Source organism: Coenobita brevimanus, chromosome 34, assembly GCF_032717465.1.
Source record: "Coenobita brevimanus isolate Jiangsu-jjx chromosome 34, ASM3271746v2, whole genome shotgun sequence".
Lineage (NCBI taxonomy): Eukaryota > Metazoa > Arthropoda > Malacostraca > Decapoda > Coenobitidae > Coenobita > Coenobita brevimanus.
The window spans coordinates 18,646,059-18,672,429 of NC_136987.1; positions in this window are offsets into that span (position 1 = coordinate 18,646,059).

A 26,371-nucleotide genomic window follows, 5' to 3' on the forward strand; every position below is an offset into this window, starting at 1 on the left:
ATTATGGTTTACTTTAGATTAGCCAAATTGTTTAATCCATTCCCAAACGAGGGCGTGACATTGCCGGATCATTTCGCGCTGAACTCGCTTTGACTATATGACTGGATATTAAGTGTACCTGAAGAAAAAAAGAAAACACACTCTTCCGGGAGTTTGTCTGCAGACAGGTAGATAAACAAATTGCTAGAACGATTGACAGATAGTTACTCATTACTCTCTTGAGAACAATGGCTTGTTTTTACATTGTACTCTTACTACACAAACAATTCAGCTTCGAGGTTTACTTAAATGGACGTGTTAGATATACTCTAAATTAATACCTTCACTAATAACGATCCTGCTAAACTGAGTAGGATACCTGGTGGTGAAAAGAATAACATTTAAAAATACGCCACCAGGATGAAAATGGTTAAAACAGTGGGTGTGTCAGGACTCCATATTATAAATACAAATCATAATAGATAGCATGAAAAATAGATAGACAGGTAGAAGCATCAAGCCCGGGGATGAGATAGGTAGTGTGTCAGCGAGAATCGAGCAAAGGTAAATAGGCTTGCACACTCTTAACTGGAGGAATGCTGATATGCACATGAACAGTGCCTCGTAACCATACACACACCTACACACATACTCACACACCGGCTTCTAGAAGCTTCACATCAGTATATTCCACGTGACACGACCCCTGCTGAAATAGGAATTTATGAAGCAGAGCTCAGAAGGAGGTTAGCCTTAGAATAGACAGGTGGTGGAGAGGAGACTGGCCATAGAACCGGCAGTTAGTGGAGAGATTGAATAAGAAGAGGGGTCCAACTAGACTTAGTTAGTATATTAAGTCTCTGTATAATACATATGCTGCTCAACTTAGACTTTCTCTGAAGATAATAAATCAAGATCAACTCCCTGTATTCATCTTAACTCCACCTGCTCTTCAATTACCAGAATAACTTTAACCAAAACTCAAGACTCACCTGTTACAAGAATTAAGAGTTACATATGTATAAATGTTGGCTACAAAGCTTTAACATTAAATGGTGGCAGTAACGAACGAGCCTACGTGTCTATGAGTCTAGAAGCCTAGAAGCCTACGAGCCTACGAGTCTACTAGCCTTCAAACCTATAAGTCTACGAGTGTACAGTTGATTCTACATTATCAAGATTGAAAACAAACAATACCTCTTACAACCAACAACTCACAACCAGCTCCTGACAGTATTCTCTCCAACCCCCCCTCCGTCTGCCCGATCATCACGTTGATGTAGTTTAACAAAATATTGATACAAACAATCTTCCAATTTCTACGACGAACCAAAGGACTACAACCTTTTACGATCAACTACAAGTAACAACTCTATGAGTTGTCTCTATAATCTTCTACATGCACCTACAAGTAGCGACATTCTTCATCCCACAACGAGTAAATCATAAGAAAAAAAAAAAAAGACTGAGAAGACATCGAGAAAAACAAAACAAACAAACGAAGAGTGAGACACGACTCACAACTCACAACCACCTGACCTCACCCTCCTCTCTCTGCTACCATCCCCCAACCTCCACCGCTGATGCAGGAGTGAAGAGGTCAATACGACGAAGCAAATACCAAGCCCATATTCACAACTCACCTTACTCACTTATCTTAACTCAATTTACTCGTCGCTACTCATTTACTCACCACAGCTACCAGTGTGGGAAGTCGACGTCACCATACGTGTTTGCTGAGACGACGGCATGCCTATCAACGTGTGTCTGACACCCCACAACAGGTCAAGCAACCCGTGAAGAACAACACTATCACCACGTGCAACACCAATCACACCATTCCCACCACGGTAAAAATTAGTGAGTTACATAGTTACTTCATTTATACGATACACAGTGATACACAACACATTTTGCACAAACTTATAACACCTGCTGTATAATTACAACTCAAATACATATACCTACTTCAATTATCTTCATAATTAAATTATTAAATACTTGCACCAACAATAAATATTCTACACTGTACAGTATATATTCATTCATTTATTATAGCATTTATATACTACCAACGAGTGTTACCATTTATACCTGCATAAAATACGTGTTTCATACATACAACTATACATCCACAAGGTAATAAAGAAGAAATACTATAACAGTTATTCTATGAGCGATTAAAAGAACTGTATTAATCATTTATTAAATAAAGTTACCTAGTGGAAACAGACAAATTAAGTTACAAGGAAAACTAGAAAAAATGGCCAACACAACTGACGTTAGCAAGAATGAACATCTTCCACACAATCGTGAAGACAAAGATTTCCACAGTGCTGACACATATATTGCCCACGATAGGTACAAGTGAAAAACAAGTCAGTGTATATAGTTAATACTGTATACAGTGTATATAGTTATTACTGTATATAGTGTATACGTATTTTTTATATATAATAACAAAATATGGGGCTATATAATATCATTTTCAGTAATATCTGTGCAATATACACTAAACCTTAAAAAAGGGTCCCAAGGGAAGTAGCCAGCAATTATGCAACCTCGGACAACACCGAAAAAGCGTATACAAACGAAGAAAAACAAACAATAGAAAATCATAACTTACCCAAAAAAAAAAAAAAAAAAAAAGTAAGATCTCATAACAAACAAATGAAAATAAGCGTAAGTGTTACTACAAATACCAAACTACCACATAAACTCCTTCTATAAGTGAAACAAAAAGCAAATTGTTGTCTCCATGAGCCAATGGCATGGCACATCATCACTATCATCGACCGCAGCATGACCGGATTAGTGATGGCAGGACTGCAATTATTACAATTATGTAACGACAAACGATTGCATTATGTTACTATCTATCTATCTATATACCTAGGCTGCTTCCCCCAAGGAAAGGGAGGTAGCCGAGACAGGACGACTCACTCTCCATTTACTCATCCATTCAAACACATTTATTCGCATCTTAGCCCCAAAGGGGAGAACGGACAGATCCTCACTGCATCACAACGCACAAGGGTCAACTGCGCAATGCAATCAAACAATATGTAACAATTAGGTAACAACAAACGATTATTCAAAATTTACCAAAATGGCTTCAATTCACCTAGCCTCGGAGTCCCCAGGGGGGGGGACCATAAATGCCCCCGCCATCTGCCCCTCTCCCGGTGACGACTCGAGGTGCCTGGAACCACTGTCTGACTCTCTTCTTCTTCATTTCTGCAACATTCGCGGCCTTTCATCTAACTTTCGCTCTGTTGAGCACCACCTCTCCTCCTCTAAACCTCACCTTCTTTTTCTAACGGAGACTCAGCTGTCTGAGGCAACTGACAGCAAACCCTTTTCTGTATCCTCCTACTTTCTCTATACTCATTTCAAAGCCAAAGGTGGCTGTTGTGTATACATACGCAACGACTTATCTTGCTCTCGTGTTCCTGAACTTGATTCTTCTGAATTCTCCACTCTCTGGCTTCGGCTTTCCTGTCATTCTCTGACTAAATATATCTGTGCTGTTTACTTATCCCCTAATTCTACTGACTATCAAAAATTCTTCGACTATCTTACTTCTACGATGGAACACATTCTGTCCATTTCTCCTTTCTCCGAAATCTCCATTCTTGGAGATTTCAATGTTCACCACCACCTTTGGCTCTCCTCTCCTTTCACGGATCCACCTGGTGAACAAGCCTACATCTTTTCTATCCTTAATGACCTAGAGCAGCTTGTACAGCACCCTACCCGTATCCCTGACCGCCTTGGAGAGAGCTCCAACATACTTGACCTCTTCCTCACAACTAATCCTTCTGCTTACTCTGTTAATCTTTTCTCTCCGTTGGGCTCCTCCGATCACAACCTTATTACCTTAACCTGTCCTATCGCTCCAGTACGGCCTGTGAACCCTCCAGGGAAACGTCGTCTCTGGCATTTTGGAGCTGCGGACTGGGAGGCCCTCAGGCAGTACTTCTTTGATTTTCCCTGGAATGATTATTGCTTCCATGGCCGTGAGCCATCTGAGTGTGCCTTGCGCATTACGGAGGTTATTCTCTCGGGCATGGAAGCATACATTCCTTTCTCATATCCTTTGACTAACGCAAGAAAAGCCTTGGTTTAATCACGCTTGTTCTAATGCTGTCCGCAACAAGGAGAAGGCCTACAAAAGGTACCGGAGCCAACCCACCCCTGAATCACATAATCTTTACGTTTCTGCCCGGAATCGTGCTAAGTCTGTTCTTCGCTCTACTAAAAATAATTTCATCCATACTAAATGCTCTCAACTCTCCAACTCGAATTCTTCCCGCTCCTTCTGGCACCTTGCCAAAAATCTTTCTAACAACTTTACCTCATCATCCTTCCCTCCTCATTTCTACTCTGATGGTTCTGTAGCTATTTCTTCTACTGATAAAGCAGATCTCTTCGCACAGACTTTCTCCTCCAATTCCACCTTAGACAATTCCGGTGCTGTTCCTCCATCACTTCCCCCCTCTGACTTCCTCATGGCTGACATTAAAATTTCTTCAGTTGATGTATTTTCTGCCATTACTGGCCTCAGTACTAACAAGGCATATGGGCCTGATGGGGTCCCTCCTGTTGTTCTCAAAAACTGTGCTTCTGTGCTTACACCCTGCCTAGGCAAACTATTTCGCCTTTGTCTGTCAACTTGTACCTTTCCTTCTTGCTGGAAGTTTGCTCTCATTCAGCCAGTCCCAAAGAAGGGTGACCACTCCCAACCCTCCAACTATCGTCCAATTGCTTTAACGTCCTGCATTTCAAAAGTTTTCGAGTCAATTCTTAATAAAAAAATTTTAAGGCATCTTTCCTATCACAACCTTCTTTCCGATCGTCAGTATGGGTTCCGTCAGGGACGCTCCACTGGCGATCTTCTCACCTACCTTTCAGACTCCTGGTCATCCTCCTTTCGGGACTTTGGCGAAAGCTTTGCCTTTGCACTTGACATCTCAAAGGCTTTCGATCGAGTCTGGCATAAATCTTTAATTTCCAAACTGCCCTCCTACGGTTTCTATCCTTCTATCTGTACCTTCATCGCTAGCTTCCTTTCTGGTCGTTCTATAGCTGCTGTCGTAGACGGCCATCGTTCTTCTCCTAGATCTATCAACAGTGGTGTTCCTCAGGGCTCTGTCCTATCACCAACTCTCTTCCTTTTATTCATCAATGATCTTCTAAGCTGTACATCTAACCCTATCCACTCATACGCTGATGACTCCACCCTTCACCTTTCCATTCGGTTCCCGCAACGCCCATCTCAACAGTTACTTCAAGAAACAAGGGATGAGGCTATGGCACACCTAATGTCTGACTTGGCTCATATCTCTGACTGGGGTAAAAATAATATGGTTGTCTTTAATGCTTCTAAGACTCAGTTCTTACACCTATCAACCCGACAAAATCTTCCACAGGTATACCCACTAATGTTTAATAATATTCAGATTAATCCTGCATCATCCTTGAACATGCTTGGGGTTTCATTTACTCGGGACTTATCTTGGAAAGATCATATTACATCTCTTGTAAAATCTGCTTCCAAGAGATTGGGTGTGCTAAGCCGACTCCGCTCTTTCTTTACCCCTGCACAATTGTTGACTCTATACAGGGGTTTTATCCGCCCCTGTGTGGAGTACAACTCTCATGTGTGGGGAGGCTCCCCACATACAGCTCTTCTCAATAGGGTGGAGTCAAAGGCTTTTCGTCTCATTAACTCTCCTCCTCTTACTGACTCCATTCAACCTCTGTCTCTTCACCGCACTGTTGCATCTTTATCTCTTTTCTATCGCTACTTTAATGGTCACTGCTCCTCTGAACTGTCTGCTTGCATTCCTCCACCTCTACGACGGGCGCGTAGCACCCGTCTGGCAGCAAACTCTCATCCCTTTTCTGTCCAACTCTCTAATGCAAGAGTTAACCGTTACTCCCAGTCTTTCATTCATGCAGCAGGTCAGCTCTGGAACTGTCTCCCTCTGTCTGTATTTCCTGCTGCCTATGATCTCCAGTCTTTCAAACGCAGTGTGTCCAGGCATCTCAAAATGATCGGATCTTGAATTTGGCTCTCTATTGTATTTTGTTTTTCTCTTGGAGGGAACTGTTACTGCGGGCTCATGGCCTTTGGTTCCTTCTTCCTCGCATAAAAAAAAAAAAAAAAAAAGATTGCACTATGTTACACTTGCTACAATTATGTAACTACAAACAATATGTAACAATTATGTAACGACAAACGATTGCATTATGTTACACTTGCTACAATTATGTAACTACAAACAATATGTAACAATGATGTAATGACAAACGATTGCATTATGTTACACTTGCTACAATTATATAACTACAAACGATATGTAACAATTATGTAACGACAAACGATTGCATTATGTTACACTTGCTACAATTATATAGCTACAAACAATATGTACCAATTCATACAATGTTACTGTTATGCATTACCACAGTGTTACCACAATATTATGTAACAACTCATACAATGTTACAGTTATCCATTACCACAATGTTACCACAATATTATGTAACAATTCACACAATGTTACCACAATTCTGTATTACCAGAATCATCACTCAAGTTAGGTGAAATATTAGACATTACTAAAGGGACAACTCCACATGTAATGTAATGACCTAGCAGTATTACAATTGCACAGTTATATGTGTATGTCTGTTATACATAAACATCTTACAAAATGTCTTACAGTAACCAAATAACCATATTGTATTTGTTCAGTTATGTATACAACTTGTTTAACATAGAATATTACTGAACCATTACAATATTAACATGAATATTTTATGTATACAATATTATAATCAATATTATGTACTAATAGATTAGCATATGTCAATGATGATTACTGTCGGAGGACCGCCAGTGGCGCGACCGAGCGATGTCAGGACTCCATATTATAAATATAAATCATAATAGATAGCATGATAAATAGATAAATAGATAGACATGTAGAAGCAACTAGCCAGGGGATGAGATAGATAGTGTGTCAACGAGAATCGAGCAAAGGTAAACAGGCTTGCACACTCTTAACTGGAGGAATGCTGATATGCACACGAACAGTGCCTCGTAACCATACACACACCTACACACATACATGCACACTGGCTTCTAGAAGCTCACATCAGTATATTCCACGTGACACGACCCCTGCTAAAATAGGAATTTATGAAGCAGAGCTCAGAAGGAGGTTAGCCTTAGAATCGACAGGTGGTGGAGAGAAAGAGACTGGCCATAGAACCGGCAGGTAGTGGAGAGAGTGAATAAGAAGAGGGGTCCAACTAGACTTAGTTAGTATATTAAGTCTCTGTATAATACATACGCTGCTCAACTTAGACTTTCTCTGAAGATAATAAAACAAGATCAACTCCCTGTATTCATCTTAACTCCACCTGCTCTTCAATTACCAAACTAACTTTAACCAAAACTCAAAACTCACCTATTACAAGAATTAAGAGTTACATCTGTATAAATGTTGGCTACAAAGTTTTAACAGGTGGATGAGAGAGATAAGCAAAAAACACCGAATGTATGACAACAGAGAGTCATTAGATATTTTTCCTTTCTCACCCACAACAATGGCGTCCTATTGTTGACTTGTCAACGAGAAAACACCTCCTCTTTTACCCCCACCCCTACCTCCTTTGAGATGAAAGAGCTCTGCGTTGATTATGGGGTTGGTTCATTAAAAGTTTATGGACGAGACTTAGAAGTTTTAGGAAAGATGGAAATCCATAAATCTCGTTGTCTTGCCCCGCAAATGAGCCTGAAAGTTGGCCTCAGGTTTGTGAGCAGCCTGACAACCCATGATTAGAGAGGGAAGAAGAGTTGGCAAGTCCAGTAATTATATATGTGTATATATATATATATATATATATATATATATATATATATATATATATATATATATATATATATATATATATATATATGGAGCCTCTGTGGTACAGTGGTAAAGTGTGCGTTTTCGTACACTGAAGAACGAGGGTTCGCGCCACGCCAGGGTAATAAACTTTGGGAGCGTTCTCCCAGCCATGTACTGCATTGGCGGACACAAGGGGTGCTGTGGATGAACCAGTTAGTCGCATACTGTAAAGTATGCTTGCACCCAGTTGGCTTGCACAAGCCGATTACACTTGGTTCACAAACTACACACACATCCAAAGCCACTACAACACAACATTTACACTTACAAGCACTTCTCACCCTACATACAATCTCTACCAGACAGCCTAAGCTACTTGGTAGAGATACATTGGCTGTATCATCCCCACTTCGGTCGGGATAGGCCGGTCCTGCAGTGGACATTCAAACGGCTGATGAGATGATATCTATCTATCTATCTATATATATATATATATATATATATATATACAACTTCAGAAAGTCTCAGTGATTTGTGAAGCAGCTTTCACACTAAACTTGGCACAGGTCGATTTTGGAAGATCCTTCTGATTACAATTTACATAACACTGCTCTTGTTGTTGATGTTGTCGTGGGTTGCCACCGTTACGAATTTGATATAGAGAGTCTTGCATTTCACCACACATACAGTAGGTATTGTTCTAAAATATATTTTCTTTTTGGATAAAATTCTGCAGAGATTTCTTGAGCTGTTTCAGGCACAAACTGTATTACCATAATATTCAACCAAGCATGATGTTGAGAGACGGGGGAGGGGTGACGAGCGCTCGTGCTTGTGGGGGTGTTTCTGTATAGAATTTTATTACGGTATTGCCCATGTAGTCTTAGGTACACCTAAAATATTGACACTAACCTAACCGCATGGTAAATTTTGTTTCAAGTTCTTTATAAGCAGAAGAAAGTGACTTAAAAATATGAGCTTCGACTGCTTGAGGTAAATATGGGAGACAGTTTTGCCAGGTACACATCGTTGTACTACAACACAATCCACGGAAGTCAAGTTTACATCTGGGTTGTACTGCTGAATTGGATAAGGGGGACACAGACTTTGTCCACCTGTCTGCCCTACCTGATAATTGAACTCTGGTTCGAATGCATCACTGTCTTAAACAAATCAGAACAGGAATTCTTTATTTATACCCGTCGACTGAAGGAGCTTCTGCGGAAGAAATATATATATATTTTTTTAAGTTACAGTCATCCCCTAGAGGTAAATAAATGTAAACAAGAGAAGAGAAACTAAGAGAGAGAGAGAGAGAGAGCAGTCAGGCAGTGTACCCCCGCGTTCTGTCACTGAATTCAGCCACAAAGCTGTACCCCAGCCAGCTTTATTATTAGCTGACTTGACCTTCTTTTCTAGCTGCTGCCATTGTTCTGAGTGCGAAATTGTTGACGACTGAGTAGGGTCATGGTCACGATGCGGCGGTGGCTCAGCCAGTCCAACTGATCCTGGATATGATTACTTTCTCATACAGTGCATCTCAGTATCAGCATAATGTTAGCCTTTGGCTTCACTGAAGTTAGAACAATCATCAGTCAGGGGCAGTAGATATTTGTATGCTACCTCGAAACTAATGAATCATCACCATCATTATCATCCGGAGTAGCAATGTCCAGACAGACCAAATTTACCCAGTCCAATGGGACACGGTTCCATTCACTCATTATTCAAGCCCCCAGAATCCTGGTTCTGTCGCATATGCCAAAACATTCATCACGTTCTGTAGCTTCTCAAAAACGTATCCGAAAGAGTCAATCCGGACGTTACCAAGTTAAAAAGAGGTGCCAAATCCCTGATCATGCACTTCTCCTCACAACATTCATCCAGCCAGCTCGATCTCTTGTCAGTTCCGTAGCCTCACCGACTTCCAAACCTCTCTTCCTCACACACTCATACACCATATCTCTCCACCTTTTCCATGGCCTACCTCGCCTCCTCTCTTCTTCAAATTCGCTCAGATATACCTTTTTCACCAATCTCTTTTATCCATTTGCTCCACATGACCATATCATCTCAGTACACTCTCTTCGATTCTGGTGTCCACCGACTTCCTCACTCCACATCTTTCACGAATCACATTATTTCGTATCCTGTCCACCCTCTGTACCCCACATACATTCCTCAGCAGTCCCATCACCACTGCTCTTACTCTTGACTTTTCATTTTCATGCCACACCATAGTCTCACATCCACATGTTAAAGCTGGCACTAGCACTTCTTCATGTAAGCCTCGTGCAGCTGCAACACTCAAGCCTCTGCTTCTTATCAAGTCCTTAATTGCACCAGCTACTTTTCTTCCTTGTGTCACTCTACTTTCCACTTCCTTTGAACACATTTCTCTCTTTTCTATCACTGTACCCAGGTATTTTGAATCCTCTCACCAATTCTAGTCTCTCTCCATTTACTGTAAGAAAAAAAAAATCCATTTATTTTGTAGTGGGCTTGATGGATTTTCATCTCTCCTTGCTAGTTTGGGATCACACGCGATGTGAAAGGTTTATTGACCATAACTGTGCACTGAGTGTCTCATATATTTCTGTTCACGGAATTAATTGTATCCCCCAGTTTGCGGGTAAATACCACGGTATTGGTGGAATGCTGCTTGCAGTGCCAGACCCACTGCCACATTTCAGAGTTGGTGGCTACCGCAGTCATCTGATCATCTGATCATCTTTACGTGGGCAGTTATTCACACGCAGATATTTGTTGCAAGAAAGTTTTTTTTTTTTTTTTTTTTTTTTAAGTTCCGCAAACCCTTCTCACCCCACCCTCATCCCCTTCAAAAATGCATCAGAGTTAGTAGATGCTGAATCACAGTAATCATGCTACCTTTTGTGCAACCTTACACACACTTAAAACTTATGTTAAGGAATTTTTCACCGCAGGCACAAGGTAAAGGCAAAACGTATCTATTTTTAAGGCTCTACGCCCCACTTACTGCACTACTGACAACGAATACCGTATCTCAGTAACCAGGCCACCTTTTTTATGCATCCTTATACATGTAATACATCTGCTGTAAAACCGTAACAGAGGGATACATCTTCAAAATGGTCCACAAGAAAAGAAACCAAGTTCACCTTCACTTTTTGCTGACTTCCTAATATAAAAATAACATGATTCTGAGCAAATCCACCCCTTCTTCTGCTCCTCCCTTTACCAGAGTTTGTCGATATTGTTCCTCGACTGGGCTACCTCTGGTTCTGTTACTTTAGTCACATACTGCCTTTGGAAAAGACCCAACTTAATTGCAGTGCTCTGGGTTTGGCATCACCCCTCGCACATAGCCATCTGTGGATGGTGTATCTCATTAACCATGCTTCCTTTATACAAGCATCTATGTTCAGTACATTCAGTGGGCCAATGGTAAAGGCCAGTTATACTACCTTCGGGTTTTCGATTTTACACACATAAATTCAAGATAAAATACGTGGTAAAATTCAAATATATTGACTTTTTAAGGTTCTAGATTCCTCCATATCCTCAGCAGTAGCTCTCCACCTCCACCCCTCAAACACACACGTATCATATCTTGTGAAGCCTTTTGTTGGTAATCGGCCCACCTATGGTTTTGCAAGTTTATACACACAACAGCTTATGATAAGGACCCAGGACATTGATTTTAGAGGTTTAATGTGGTTTGCATTACGGAAGAAATACTGGAAGATACACATGTGTTCGACAGTCAGTGATATGATTGAGTCTCATTGCAACTTTCTAGTAGCTGATAAACTAATAAATATTACCGTGCGAGATAAGGTTCAGTGTATTATCATCATTAAACATAGGGTATCATTATCATTTACGGTGCTAAATGAGAGTACCCGGCACCTACCTTCCTCACGAATCATGCTTTGCGTAACACCGACCACACTTACTGAAAAAGGAACAAGGTATGTCAAACTCAGTCTATTACAAAGAGCGCGCACACACACACACACACACACACACACACACACACACACACACACACACACACACACACACCTCCATCACACCAGACACTGATATTTTAGTTTTACTTCTCTGAATGAAATCTTTTCTTGCGAGGCAGTGCATTAAAGATTTAATCCCCACTAAACTGTTTTCCTTGTTTCCTTGTGAATGGTACCGGTGTCCGCCCTCCTTGCATAAGTGATGGGTAAACTCACAGAAACTTCCTACGTTACTTTACTTCGTTTATCGACCTCGTTTATTTATGTGTACTATAAAACCTGAGATCACACAGGAGAAGCACTTGCAATTTTTAATTCATTATTAAAGCACTTAATGAAGAAGTCGAGGCTTGAACTTTTTCTACTTTGTTACCAATCGGCTATATATGATGGAATGTAGTCTGTTAAATGTTAACTATTAACCATCAAGAATTACTGTATGAAATCTTTTGCACACAATTAATTATTGTACGACCCATAACCGCAGTAACCCATGGACGTCATTTGTATTATATCTTGTTGCTTCCACACAATGTTACTCAAGTTTAGAAAAGACCTATCTTACTGAAAAGGTTAATGAAGGCTGTATCTAACCTCTCCTTCTCCAAAAGTATTACCTGAACAAACAAATAATCCATCCATCCATCCATCATCCAATCCTACGTTGCCCCATGAGGAGCCCGGGGCTAGGCAAGTTGGTCCTGACATTTAGGATGAGAGTGACCAGCCTCACTCATCCCTGAGTGGCATTACGTGAGCAATAAACCCCAATCACCCCTTAGATATAAATCTTCACCGGCCCAATCCGACTGCAGCGCCATAATTACCCACTAAACCACCAGGTGCCAAAATTTGGTTATATGGTTACCACCCAGCATAGTAAATGGTTTCCTGCTGTACAGGAAACCATTTGGCTTGTCACTCATGTGTAGAGTCACCCACAGGCAGAACGAAGAAGAAAGAATGAAGGAAAGAAAGACAGAAAAGGGAGTGTAAAGTCACCTGTAGGCAGAAGGACGAGGAAAGAATGAAGGAAAGAAAGACAGAAGAGGATGGAAGGAAAGAATGATGGAGGAGAGGAAAGGGCAGAAACCTGAGAGCAGTACTGCATCAAGTAAGTGGATGGTGAGTGCCCCCACCCTACCACAAACAAATAATAATAATAATAATCTGGATATAACAAGAGCGAAATATGATACTGATCAAATTACTTACAAAAGTGTAAGAAAAGTCTCATCGTTAAGCTAAAAGAAAAATATCTTAAAGTTTTATCTTTATATATATATATATATATATATATATATATATATATATATATATATATATATATATATATATGTATGTATGTATATTATACACACACGCACACACAAGCACACACACACACACACACACACACACGCACACACACACAAAAGCCACTCCGTCCCTTCGGGCCGTGGTGCGCTTGCTCCTGCGGAGGGCTTTAGGTCTTCACCCACGAACCCTGGCTCGGAGAAGATGCTTACCGAGACTTATAAGTCAAAAGCTGTATCTAAGCTGTTTCTTTTACATGTAATTATACATTGTAAGAAAAGACAAAACTGCTTCACTTATTTCTTTTCAAGTTCAAAGTATTGTGTGGCCTCATAAATGAAATACTTAGGGGATTTTGCCGCGTGATTAGCTGTGAGCACATTATGGTGCATGAAGAACACATGAATAAGACGGTACAAAGCCGGCACACAGGAAGACGCTGGCAGATGCGATGCACAGTCGTGGTCATAAATAATCATCTACCCTCCGGTACCCCTTGCCTCAGGCTTGCTCCTTTATGCGCGGCAAGTCTCACTGGAGTAAGAGGGGCTGAGAGGGAAGGGCCAGAGTGAGAGAACGGAAGGTGAGTGGGGGGACGAGTATTGGTGTGAGGGTGGAGTCAGGGAGAGGTGGGAGGGTATGTAGGGGACGGAGAATGAAATGCGAAGTGGTCACAGTATTTGTCTATTTTCTTTCATTCAGGGCATGATGTAAAGGAGTTAACATTCGGTAGATAATGCTGCATTACACCTTGTATAGCTTTAGCGTGGCGATATCAGGGGCTGGCTCGTGGGAGAATTATACAGACGTGACAGATCAAGCATTAGTGCAGAGCCAGATATTTGTATTTATCCGTTTATTTTGACTTCGGACAGAGGATGGAATCTGGATGGCTTTGACTTCCGTAATGTTTGTGTAAGAAACGTCCTATACCATTACATGTAATAAATTTTTGGAACCAAATATCATATGCAACCTTTGAAATGGCTGTGCCCACAGTAAATATGATCTTCCAGGTATACACTCCCTCTATACAGTCAATATCATGTCAGCTATTTTATGGCAACTCTATATGAAAAGGCAATTGAAAATAACTGTGCAATACAGGTATATAAATTTGATGTATTTACACATGGATGGGTATTATAACGATATCTCTCATAATCTCTTAGAAGGACAATGAAACAAAATCCTACCCAAACTCCAATCATATATCTATGTCAATGTTTACTGACATTAGTCAAGCCAAAGTAACCAGGTTTGATGTCTGTGCACGTGGGTGGATATAATAACAATATCTCTAATAATCTCTTAGAAGGAAAATGAAACAAAATCCTACCCAAACTACAAAAATATAATTTTTGTCAATGCTTACCGACATTAGTGAAGCCAAAGTAACCAGGAAAGCCTTTGTAATTAATCCAGTGGCCTCCTGCCTCACCTTTGCAGTCTTCGCGGCACCGAGGAAACAATGTTGTTGTTGGTTTGCTAGTTTCGTCTGAACAACTCCCACTCGTCATTTGTGTGTTGGAGGAGGCCGGCCCGTGTTCTCTTTTTCTCTGGTTCTCACGCATTGACAATCTGGGCCCACACAGTCTCGATGGCTCTTCACTAATGTTTGCTCTATCACGTCAATATACAGTATTTTTCTCAGCCAGCCCTTGATATCACCACCTATCTAAAGCTTGTTATCTGACACCGCTATACAAGGTGTAATGCAGCATTATCTGCCGAATATTAACTCTTTTTATATCATTCCCTGAAGAAAATTGACAAATAATGTGACCACCACTTCGCATTCCATTCTCCCTCCCCTCCCTCCATCAGCCCCGCACCATCACTCGTCCCCCACCCACTTTTCCCTCTCTCTTTGGCCCCTCCCTCTCAGCGCCTCTTACTCTACTATGACTTCCCATGCATAAAGGAGCCAGCCTGAGGCGCAGGGTACCAGAAGATAGGGGATTGTTTATGACCACGACTGTACATGTGATTTCCACAGAGCACCTCAACGAGTTTGATATAATGGATTACCTCAGCAGAAACTCACTCCTTGAAATCGAGCGCTTCGGAGCACGGAAATTGAAAACTGCACGAGAAATGTCAATACTTTTGTTCGATCCCTAACGGCTGGTTTGAAGCAGGCATGCTAACTTTCGCAAGGATCGACCCGCTGTGATCCAATGGGGACACAAAACAGCCTGAAACTGGACCCCAAATGAAACCCCGCGATGAGATTTCGTTTGACACTTAATGAGAATCTAACGCCTGTGGACACCGAGTATCATCGGACTTGAACGATCAGTGTCCGAGTTTTTCACACACACACACACACACACACACACACACACACACATTTTACTCAAATAGTACGTTATATACATAAATACAAATATTATATATATATATATATATATATATATATATATATATATATATATATATATATATATATATATATATATATACCCGTGGGGGTAGGGGGGTTTTCAAGAATGCTCCCCAAGTATCCCTGCTTGTCGTAAAAGGCGACTAAAAGGGTTGGCGGAGGGTTAGGGCCCCTCCCCGGAAAACAACTAACTAAAAAAACAAACAAGAAGCCTTGGACAAGGACTGACCTAATGATGACGACCCAGGACCGGACAAAGGATTTGGTAATGGCTAAATGGAATGTAAGAGGAGCGAATGATGAGGTGAGAGAGAGATTGTCCAGGTGCTTGAGGGTGCGAAAGTGGATGTATGTGGAATAACTGAAACAAAATGGAGAGGAGAAAGTGTGAGAGAATGGGAGTATGGATGGGGTATATGTGCAGGAGTAGGTGAGAATGAGAGGGCAAAGGAAGGAGTATGTGTAGTTGTGAGTAAAAGATGGACGAAGAGCATAAGATAGTATGGATCAGTTGGGTCAAGGATTGTGTGGGTAAAGTTGAAAATTGGAATACAAATATGGGCGATTGTGTGTGTGTATGCGCCAACGCAAGATCGTGCTAGCAGAGTGAGAGAAGAGTTCTGGACAAATGTGGAAGTGTGCATGGAAAAGTTTGGAAGGAATGAGAGAGTGTTTTTGATCGGTGATATGAATGGTAAAGTAGGGAATGTGAAGGCGGATGGAATAGTTGGTGAGTGGGGTGTGCCTGCTGAGATAGATGAGAATGGGAGTGCGTTAGTGGACATTTGTGCTGGGAGGGGGTTGGTGATAGCCAATACTCTCTTCAGGCACAAAATGATCCACAGGTATACATGGCGAGTGATGAAAAGGGTGGGTGGTGAACGGAATGAAAGGAAGGCAATGATTGATTATGTGGGTGTGGATGAAAGGATGCGAAGATGTGTAATGGATGCAAGAGCTTACAGAGGTTGGGGGAGTGGACTTTCTGACCACTACTTGGTGGTGGCCAGAATTAGGATCCAAGTAAGATGGAGGAATAGAAGAAGGGAAAGACGAGAGGAAGGAGTAGTTGCAAGGAGAGTGGAAAGGTTACAAGAGGATGAGAAAAAGGCAGAGTGTAAGAGAGAAGTGGAGGAACGATTGGGCAAATGTGAATTGGTGCATATGAGGGACGTGGAAGGTGTGTGCAGGATATTTACAGAAGAAATATGTGCAGCATGTGATGTGGTGTGTGGGAGGAAGAGAAGATGGAGGGGGGTGCAAGGAACAGCGTGGTGGAGTGAAGAGGTGAGACAGGCTGTGGCACAAAAGAAGAAAGCATTCAATGAATGTATGAGAAATAGGGGCGTGGAAGAAGTTGAGAGGCGAAAGAGAGAGTTATCTGTAGAAAGAAAGAGAGAGGTGAAAAAATTAGTAAGAGAGAGTAAGTATAGAGTGGATGAGGAATTTGGAAGGAATTTGAGTGTAAACTGGAGGGACTGTAAGAAAATGTTCTGGAAAGAGGTGAAGAGAGTAAGACAGGGTGGAAGTGAGGTTAGCAGGGGAGTGAAAGATAAACATGGTAGATTACTAGTGGAGAAGGGAGAAAAAGTGAGCAGATGGAGAGAACACTTTAAGGAATTGTTGAACATACAGGATAGTAATGCGAGTATGAGTGGCTGGGGAATGGCTGGGAGAAGGAGGGAGGTGAGAAGACAGGAAGAAATCAGTAGGATAGAAGTTGTGGAAGCAATGAAAAAAGTTAAATTGGGGAAAGCCCCAGGAATTGATGGAGTGTGTGGTGAAATGCTGAAGCATGGGGGAGAGATAGTAGTAGAATGGATGTGGAAGATGTGCAGATTGGCCTGGGAGGAAGGTAAAGTCCCGGAGGATTGGAAGTCAGGTAGAATTATTCCCTTGTACAAAGGAAAAGGGGAAAAAGAAGTGTGTGGTAATCATAGGGGCATTTGTCTTCTTAGTATAATAGGAAAAGTGTATGGTAGGATACTTATTAACAGAGTTAGAAAAAGAACAGAGGAATTAGTTGAAGAAGAACAGGGAGGCTTTAGGAAGGGAAGAGGTTGTGTAGATCAGATATTCATTCTTAGATCTTTAGTGGAAAAGTTTCTAGAGAAGGGAAAGAAGTTGTATGCGGCTTTCATGGATTTGGAGAAAGCATATGACAGGGTGGATAGACAAGGATTGTGGAAAGTATTAAGAATACAGTATATGGAGTAGATGGGAAGTTGTTGAATGCTGTGAAGAGTATGTACTGTATGATAGTGCTAAGGCTGCAATGCGTGTGGATGGTGAACTAAGTGAATTTTTCTCTTTGAAGGCTGGGTTGAAACAGGGATGTGTCATGTCTCCATGGTTGTTCAATCTGTACACGGATGGGGTAATAAAAGAGGTACAAGGTGGGGTAGTGGATGTTGGAGTGGCCCTGGTGAGAGAGGATAGTGTTTGGAAACTCCCTGTACTGTTGTGTAGCAGATGATACTGTGTTGTTGAGTGAAGACGAAGGAGAGCTGCAAAGCTTGGTGGATGAGTTTGGGAGAGTGTGTAAGAAACGGAATTTAAAGGTGAATGTAGGGAAGAGTAAAGTGATGGTCTTTGAGAGAGGTGAAGTCAGTGAATGTACAGCGAGGTTGGATGGTGAGGAATTGGAAAATGTGAGTACGTTTAAGTACTTGGGTAGTGCGATGAGTAAGAATGGAGGTTTGGAGGGTGAAGTGCTTGAAAGGGTACAGCAGGGAAGAAAGGTTGCTGGTTCTTTGAAAGCAGTGATAAGAAACAGGGTGAAAAAGTTATTATATGATAGTATTGTGATATCAACTCTAGCGTATGGAAGTGAAGCTTGGACGTTGTTGGAAGGACACAAGTCAAGAGTAAGTGCAGTGGAAATGAGTTATTTAAGAGGAGAGACAGGCTGACGAATGAGGATATAAAAAAGCGTTGTGGTGTCGATGTGGATGTGATAGGAAGCGTTATGAGGAACACACTGAGGTGATTTGGCCATGTGGAGAGGATGGAGGGTGAGAGACTGACGAAGAGAGTGTATGTGAGTGAGGTGGAGGGGGGAAGAGGGAGGGGGAGGCCGAGGATGAGATGGAGGGATGGGGTGGCGTGGTATATGAGAGAGGGGGGGGTGAGTTGGGAGCAGGGCAGTGAAATGGCGGGGGACAAGGGCGACATGGAGGCGATATGTTTGTGGCCACCCCAAACGGGATTGAGGCGTCTGGCAATATATATATATATATATATATATATATATATATATATATATATATATATATATATATATATATATATATATTTGTGTGTGTGTGTGTGTGTGTGTGTGTGTGTGTGTGTGTGTGATTGTGTGTGTGTGTGTCCAAGACTTCCTCTTAGAGGGAACAACACGTGAAGATTTCCTGCTTCGTAGATTACTGCTGGAAACTCCTTTTGTAGTTTGTTTTTGTTCCCTCTGTACAAATTTCTTCACTCTATAAAGTCTCCTTAGAAGTGAAGGGTTTCATAAAGGCTATATCTAACCCTCACAGTTCGAAAAGTCTCCCTGAAAGGAAGAATGTAGTCTGGGAAAAACAGAAAAATTACTAAAAGTCTTCCCTGAACCAAATGTAACTGCCGAAGGAGAGCGGAAAATAAGGAAAAGAAAAGAAAGATTCCCATCCTAATGGCCTGGTTAAAACAGAGATATTTATCTAGTTGTATTTTAATTTTAATATTTCCCATAAGTATACTCTCTACACTGTAGTTATCGTCATCTCCACAATGACTTTTTAATTCTTAAATCTATGGTATTTATTCAGCTTTGGAAATATATATATTTTTTTTCAAACTTGAAGCATGGAAGCTTACATTCCTTTCTCACATCCTTTGACTAATGCAAGAAAGCCATGGTTTAATCACGCTTGTTCTAATGCTGTCCGCAACAAGGAGAGGGCCTATAAAACGTACCGGAGCCAACCCACCTCTGAATCACATCTTTTTTATGTTTTTGCCCTGAATCGTGCTAAGTCTGTTCTTCGCTCTGCTAAAAATAATTTCATCCGTACTAAATGCTCTCCAACTCGAATTCTTCCCTCTCTTTCTGACACCTTGCCAAAAACCTTTCTAACAACTTTATCTCATCATCCTTCCCTTGTCTTTTCTGCTCTGATTGCTCTGTGGCTATTTCTTCTACTGATAAAGCAGATCTCTTCGCTCACACTTTCTTCTCCAATTCCACCTTAGACGATTCCGGTGCTGTTCCTCCATCACTTCCCGCTCTCTGACTTCATCATGGTTGACATTAAAATTTCTTCAGCGGATGTATTTTCTGCCATCACAGGCCTCAGTACTAACAAGGCATATGGGCCTGATGGGTCCCTCCTGTTGTCCTCAAGAACTGTCCTTCTGTGTTTACACCCTGCCTAGGTAAACTCTTTCGCCTTTGTCTTTCAACTTGTACCTTTCCTTCTTGCTGGAAGTTTGCTCTCATTCAGCCAGTTCCAAAGAAGGGTGACCATTCCTGACCCTCTAACTATCGTCCAATTGCTTTAACATCCTGTGTCTCAAAAGTTTTCGAGTCTATTCTTAACAGAAAAAATTTAAAGCATCTTTCCCAATACAACCTTCTTTCTGATCATCACTATTGGTTCCGTCAAGGACTCTTCACTGGCGATCTTTTCACCCACCTTTCAGACTCCTGATCATCCTTCTTTCGGGACTTTGGCGAAAGCTTTGCCATTGCACTTGACATCTCAAAGGCTTTTGATCGAGTCTGGCATAAATCTTTAATTTCCAAACTGCCCTCGTGCAGTTTCTAGCTTTCTGTCTGTGTCTTCAACTATAGCTTCCCTTCTGGTCGATCTGTAGCTGCTGTTGTACACGGCCATCGTTCTTCTCCTAGATCTATCATCAGTGGCATTCCTCAGGGCTCTATCCTATGACCAACTCTCTTCCTTTTATTCATCAATGATCATCTAAACTGTACATCTAACCCTATCCACTCGTATGCTGATGATTCCACCCTGCACCTTTCCATTCGGTTTCCGCAACGTCCTTCTCAGCAGTTACTTCAACAAACAAGGGATGAGGCTATGGCACACCTAATGTCTGCCTTGGCTCGTATCTCTGACTGGGGTAAAAATAATCTTGATGTCTTAAATGCATCAAAGACTCAGTTTTTACACCTATCAACCCGTCAAAGTCTTCCACAGGAGTACCCACTAATGTCTAATAATAACCAGCTCAATCTTGCATCATTCTTGAATATGTTTGGGGTTTCATTTACTCGGTACTTATCTTGGAAAGATCGATTGTATCTCTTGTAAAATCTGCTTCCAAGAGATTAGGTGTGCTAAGGCGACTCCATACCTTCTTTACCCTAGCACAGTTGTTTACTTTATACACTGGTTTTATTCACCCTTCATTAGAGTACAACTCTCATGTGTGGGGAGGCTCCCCACATACAGCTCTTCTCAATAGGGTGGAGTCAAAGACTTTTCGTCTCATCAACTCTCCTCCTCTTACTGGCTCCCTTCAACCTCTTTCTCTTCGCTGCACTGTTGCCTCTTTGTCTCCTTCGTATCACTACTTCATTGGTCACTGCTCCTCTGAACTGTTTGCTTGCATCCCTCCATCTCTACGGTAGCACCCGCCTAGCAACAAACTCTCATCCTTTTCTGTCCGACTTTTTAATGCAAGAGTTAATCGTTACTCCCAGTTCTTCATTTAAGCAACAGGTCAGGTCTGGAACTGTCTCCCTTTCTCTGCATTTCCTACTTCCTATGATCTCCAGTCTTTCAAATGCTGTGTCCAGGCATACCGAAATGAACCGATTTTGAATTTGGCTCTCTTTTGCATTGTTGTTGTTTTTTTATTCTTGGAGGGAACTGTTTTGCGGGCTCGGCCTTTGGTTCCTTCTTCCTCGCATAAAAAAAATACCCTTCAACATCCAGGTAAATATGAGGCATCATTTCTAAAGTGAATAAAATCGTCTATAGGTATATTGAATATGATATGAGAGATTTTCTAAGATGAATACAACTGTTGGACATAAAGGAAAAATGTAATATAACAGACATTTCCTTAGTTCAATATAATCGTTTGCATGTAGCATTAATAAACTTGATTAAAAAGCCGTGGTTTTGAAAGGACGAACAACCTTGTCAAATCTCATATTCACTTGTAATTCTATTCTTAACCTTCTTGACACAGTGACGTTTTTTTTTTTTTTTTTTTACTCATGTTACCTTTAGATGACTTTATCTGAGTCGTGGTGATACTTTTCAAACTATATGGGTTACATACAACATTCCTTACTCCTTTCAGTACGAAATCCTTTCTAAGTTGTATACCGTAAATTCGTCTGAAAGAAACAAGAATGAAATTTTAAGATAATTACTCGGATTGGGACTGGGATTGGGACTCAAGCGGTTAACCGGCAATTGACAATATTCAGATTGGTGATTTCAGAAGAATTTGTACAATGGACCTGAGAGAATGTGAGCGTTGAGGATCAGCCCTGAGTCTAGGCACACGTGCTTTTAATGTGTACTGCTTCACCCAGGAATGAGTGGACTGGGGGGAGGTAAGTGTATGAGTTATCCTGGGGCAGTGGTGGGAATTAGACTATGCCCATAGATGTTTGCCACGAGAGTTGTAGGTATTAAGTCGCTGGCGGGAATGCAAAAACTGGTTCGGGTTGCTAGAAAGGAGTGAGCGGGATGGGTTAAGATGGTGCTATTTTTTTTTTTTTTTTTTTTTTTAATGCGAGGAAGAAGGAACCAAAGGCCATGAGCCCGCAGTAACAGTTCCCTCCAAGAGAAAAACAAAATACAATATAGAGCCAAATTCAAGATCCGATCATTTTGAGATGCCTGGACACACTGCGTTTGAAAGACTGGAGATCATAGGCAGCAGGAAATACAGATAGAGGGAGACAGTTCCAGAGCTGACCTGTTGCATAAATGAAAGACTGGGAGTAACGGTTAACTCTTGCATTAGAGAGTCGGACAGAAAAAGGATGAGAGTTTGCTGCCAGACGGGTGCTACGCGCCCGTCGTAGAGGTGGAGGAATGCAAGCAGACAGTTCAGAGGAGCAGTGACCATTAAAGTAGCGATAGAAAAGAGATAAAGATGCAACAGTGCGGTGAAGAGACAGAGGTTGAAGGGAGTCAGTAAGAGGAGGAGAGTTAATGAGACGAAAAGCCTTTGACTCCACCCTATTGAGAAGAGCTGTATGTGAGGAGCCACCCCACACATGAGAGTTGTACTCCACACAGGGGCGGATAAAACCCCTGTATAGAGTCAACAATTGTGCAGGGGTAAAGAAAGAGCGGAGTCGGCTTAGCACACCCAATCTCTTGGAAGCAGATTTTACAAGAGATGTAATATGATCTTTCCAAGATAAGTCCCGAGTAAATGAAACCCCAAGCATGTTCAAGGATGATGCAGGATTAAGCTGAATATTATTAAACATTAGTGGGTATACCTGTGGAAGATTTTGTCGGGTTGATAGGTGTAAGAACTGAGTCTTAGATGCATTAAAGACAACCATATTATTTTTACCCCAGTCAGAGATACGAGCCAAGTCAGACATTAGGTGTGCCATAGCCTCATCCCTTGTTTCTTGAAGTAACTGTTGAGATGGGCGTTGCGGGAACCGAATGGAAAGGTGAAGGGTGGAGTCATCAGCGTATGAGTGGATATGGTTAGATGTACAGCTTAGAAGATCATTGATGAATAAAAGGAAGAGAGTTGGTGATAGGACAGAGCCCTGAGGAACACCACTGTTGATAGATCTAGGAGAAGAACGATGGCCGTCTACAACAGCGGCTATAGAACGACCAGAAAGGAAGCTAGCGATGAAGGCACAGATAGAAGGATAGAAACCGTAGGAGGGCAGTTTGGAAATTAAAGATTTATGCCAGACTCGATCGAAAGCCTTTGAGATGTCAAGTGCAATGGCAAAGCTTTCGCCAAAGTCCCGAAAGGAGGATGACCAGGAGTCCGAAAGGTAGGTGAGAAGATCGCCAGTGGAGCGTCCCTGACGGAACCCATACTGACGATCGGAAAGAAGGTTGTGATAGGAAAGATGCCTTAAAATTTTTCTATTAAGAATTGACTCAAAAACTTTTGAAATACAGGACGTTAAAGCAATTGGACGATAGTTGGAGGGTTGGGAGTGGTCACCCTTCTTTGGGACTGGCTGAATGAGAGCAAACTTCCAGCAAGAAGGAAAGGTACAAGTTGACAGACAAAGACGAAAGTGTTTGCCTAGGCAGGGTGTAAGCACAGAAGCACAGTTCTTGAGAACAACAGGAGGGACCCCATCAGGCCCATATGCCTTGTTAGTACTGAGGCCAGTGATGGCAGAAAATACATCAACTGAAGAAATTTTAATGTCAGCCATGAGGAAGTCAGAGGGGGGAAGTGATGGAGGAACAGCACCGGAATCGTCTAAGGTAGAATTGGAGGAGAAAGTCTGTGCGAAGAGATCTGCTTTATCAGTAGAAGAAATAGCTACAGAACCATCAGAGTAGAAAAGAGGTGGGAAGGATGATGAGGTAAAGTTGTTAGAAAGATTTTTGGCAAGATGCCAGAAGGAGCGGGAAGAATTCGAGTTGGAGAGTTGAGAGCATTTAGTATGGATGAAATTATTTTTAGTAGAGCGAAGAACAGACTTAGCACGATTCCGGGCAGAAACGTAAAGATGATGTGATTCAGGGGTGGGTTGGCTCCGGTACCTTTTGTAGGCCCTCTCCTTGTTGCGGACAGCATTAGAACAAGCGTGATTAAACCAAGGCTTTCTTGCGTTAGTCAAAGGATATGAGAAAGGAATGTATGCTTCCATGCCCGAGAGAATAACCTCCGTAATGCGCAAGGCACACTCAGATGGCTCACGGCCATGGAAGCAATAATCATTCCAGGGAAAATCAAAGAAGTACTGCCTGAGGGCCTCCCAGTCTGCGGCTCCAAAATGCCACAGACGACGTTTCCCTGGAGGGTCCACAGGCCGTACCGGAGTGATAGGACAGGTTAAGGTAATAAGGTTGTGATCGGAGGAGCCCAACGGAGAGAAAAGATTAACAGAGTAGGCAGAAGGATTAGTTGTGAGGAAGAGGTCAAGTATGTTGGAGCTCTCTCCAAGGCGGTCAGGGATACGGGTAGGGTGCTGTACAAGCTGCTCTAGGTCATTAAGGATAGAAAAGATGTAGGCTTGTTCACCAGGTGGATCAGTGAAAGGAGAGGAGAGCCAAAGGTGGTGGTGAACATTGAAATCTCCAAGAATGGAGATTTCAGAGAAAGGAGAAATGGATAGAATGTGTTCCATCGTAGAAGTAAGATAGTCGAAGAATTTTTGATAGTCAGTAGAATTAGGGGATAAGTAAACAGCACAGATATATTTAGTCAGAGAATGACAGGAAAGCCGAAGCCAGAGTGTGGAGAATTCAGAAGAATCAAGTTCAGGAACACGAGAGCAAGATAAGTCGTTGCGTATATATACACAACAGCCACCTTTGGCTTTGAAATGAGTTAGAGAAAGTAGGAGGATACAGAAAAGGGTTTGCTGTCGGTTGCCTCAGACAGCTGAGTCTCCGTTAGAAAAAGAAGGTGAGGTTTAGAGGAGGAGAGGTGGTGCTCAACAAAGCAAAAGTTAGAGGAAAGGCCGCGAATGTTGCAGAAATGAAGAAGAAGAGAGTCAGACAGTGGTTCCAGGCACCTTGAGTCGTCATCGGGAGAGGGGCAGATGGTGGGGGCATTTATGGTCCCCCCCCCTGGGGACTCCGAGGCTTGATATAACGACGCCATTTTAGGTAAATTTTGAATAGGAAGTGTAGTGTGTACTGTACATGTAGTTTGGTGAAGATAGTTAGAGAAATTTGTACTGGAGAGCATGCTGGCCTACTCTCTGTGTAACTGAGACACTGAAAAAGTTCAGCAAAGGGGGATGGTCAGGAACTAGTCCTGAGGGCTGATGAAACGGGAGCTCCAGCACTCCCTGTCATCAGCTTTCCATCCACCTCTGGAGTACTGCCCTGCTCGACTGGTGCTATGCTAGAAGACTGGGCACAGGTCGGGTCGGGCACGCCATGTGAATATGGGCGTTGTATGATGGGAGGCGTTAATGGTGAAAAGCTGATTCACAGATTTTTCTAGGAAGTTTGATGTGTAAGTAAAAAAACGTTGTAGTACTGTAGATGTAGAGGAATGGAAGGGATGGATTGGCTGGTTTATGTACTGGCGAGTGATTGGAACGGACTGGATGAAATGACACTTGGTTAGAGTGGGCGCAGTGGAATGAGCGGGACAGACGGGGTGGAGTGGGCGAAGTGGAGTGGGTGGGGAAGATTGAGTGGAGTGAGTGTAGTGGAGTGGGTCAGAAGGACCGGATAGAGTTGAAGAGGAGTGGGTGGGACAAACTGGATTGGCTGGGGGTAGTAGAGTGGGTTTGGGGAGAACTGGATTGAGTGGGTATAATGAAGTGAGTGGGATCGAATAGGTGGAATGGGTGGAGCGGACTGGGTGGAGTGGGTGTGGAGTGTGTGAAAAGGAGTGGGATGGTGGTGGTGGGTGGAGCAAAGAGGTAGTGAATGCTATGAAGATGGATGTTGTGGGTTTGTCGATGTGTGCATGGAGATGGAATAATTTTAAGCTCCCTCCAGGTACAAATAAAACAAGCACGATAGTTAATGTAGGCAGGAACTACTTTTATACACACACAATATTGGCGATGCAAGTAAAGAGCTGAGGAAAAAGGCCGTTTGTTTTTTTCTACAAATTCTTCACAACAAAATTATCCAGTGTTGCGTTGCACTAAGGTCTGCAGTTAACAT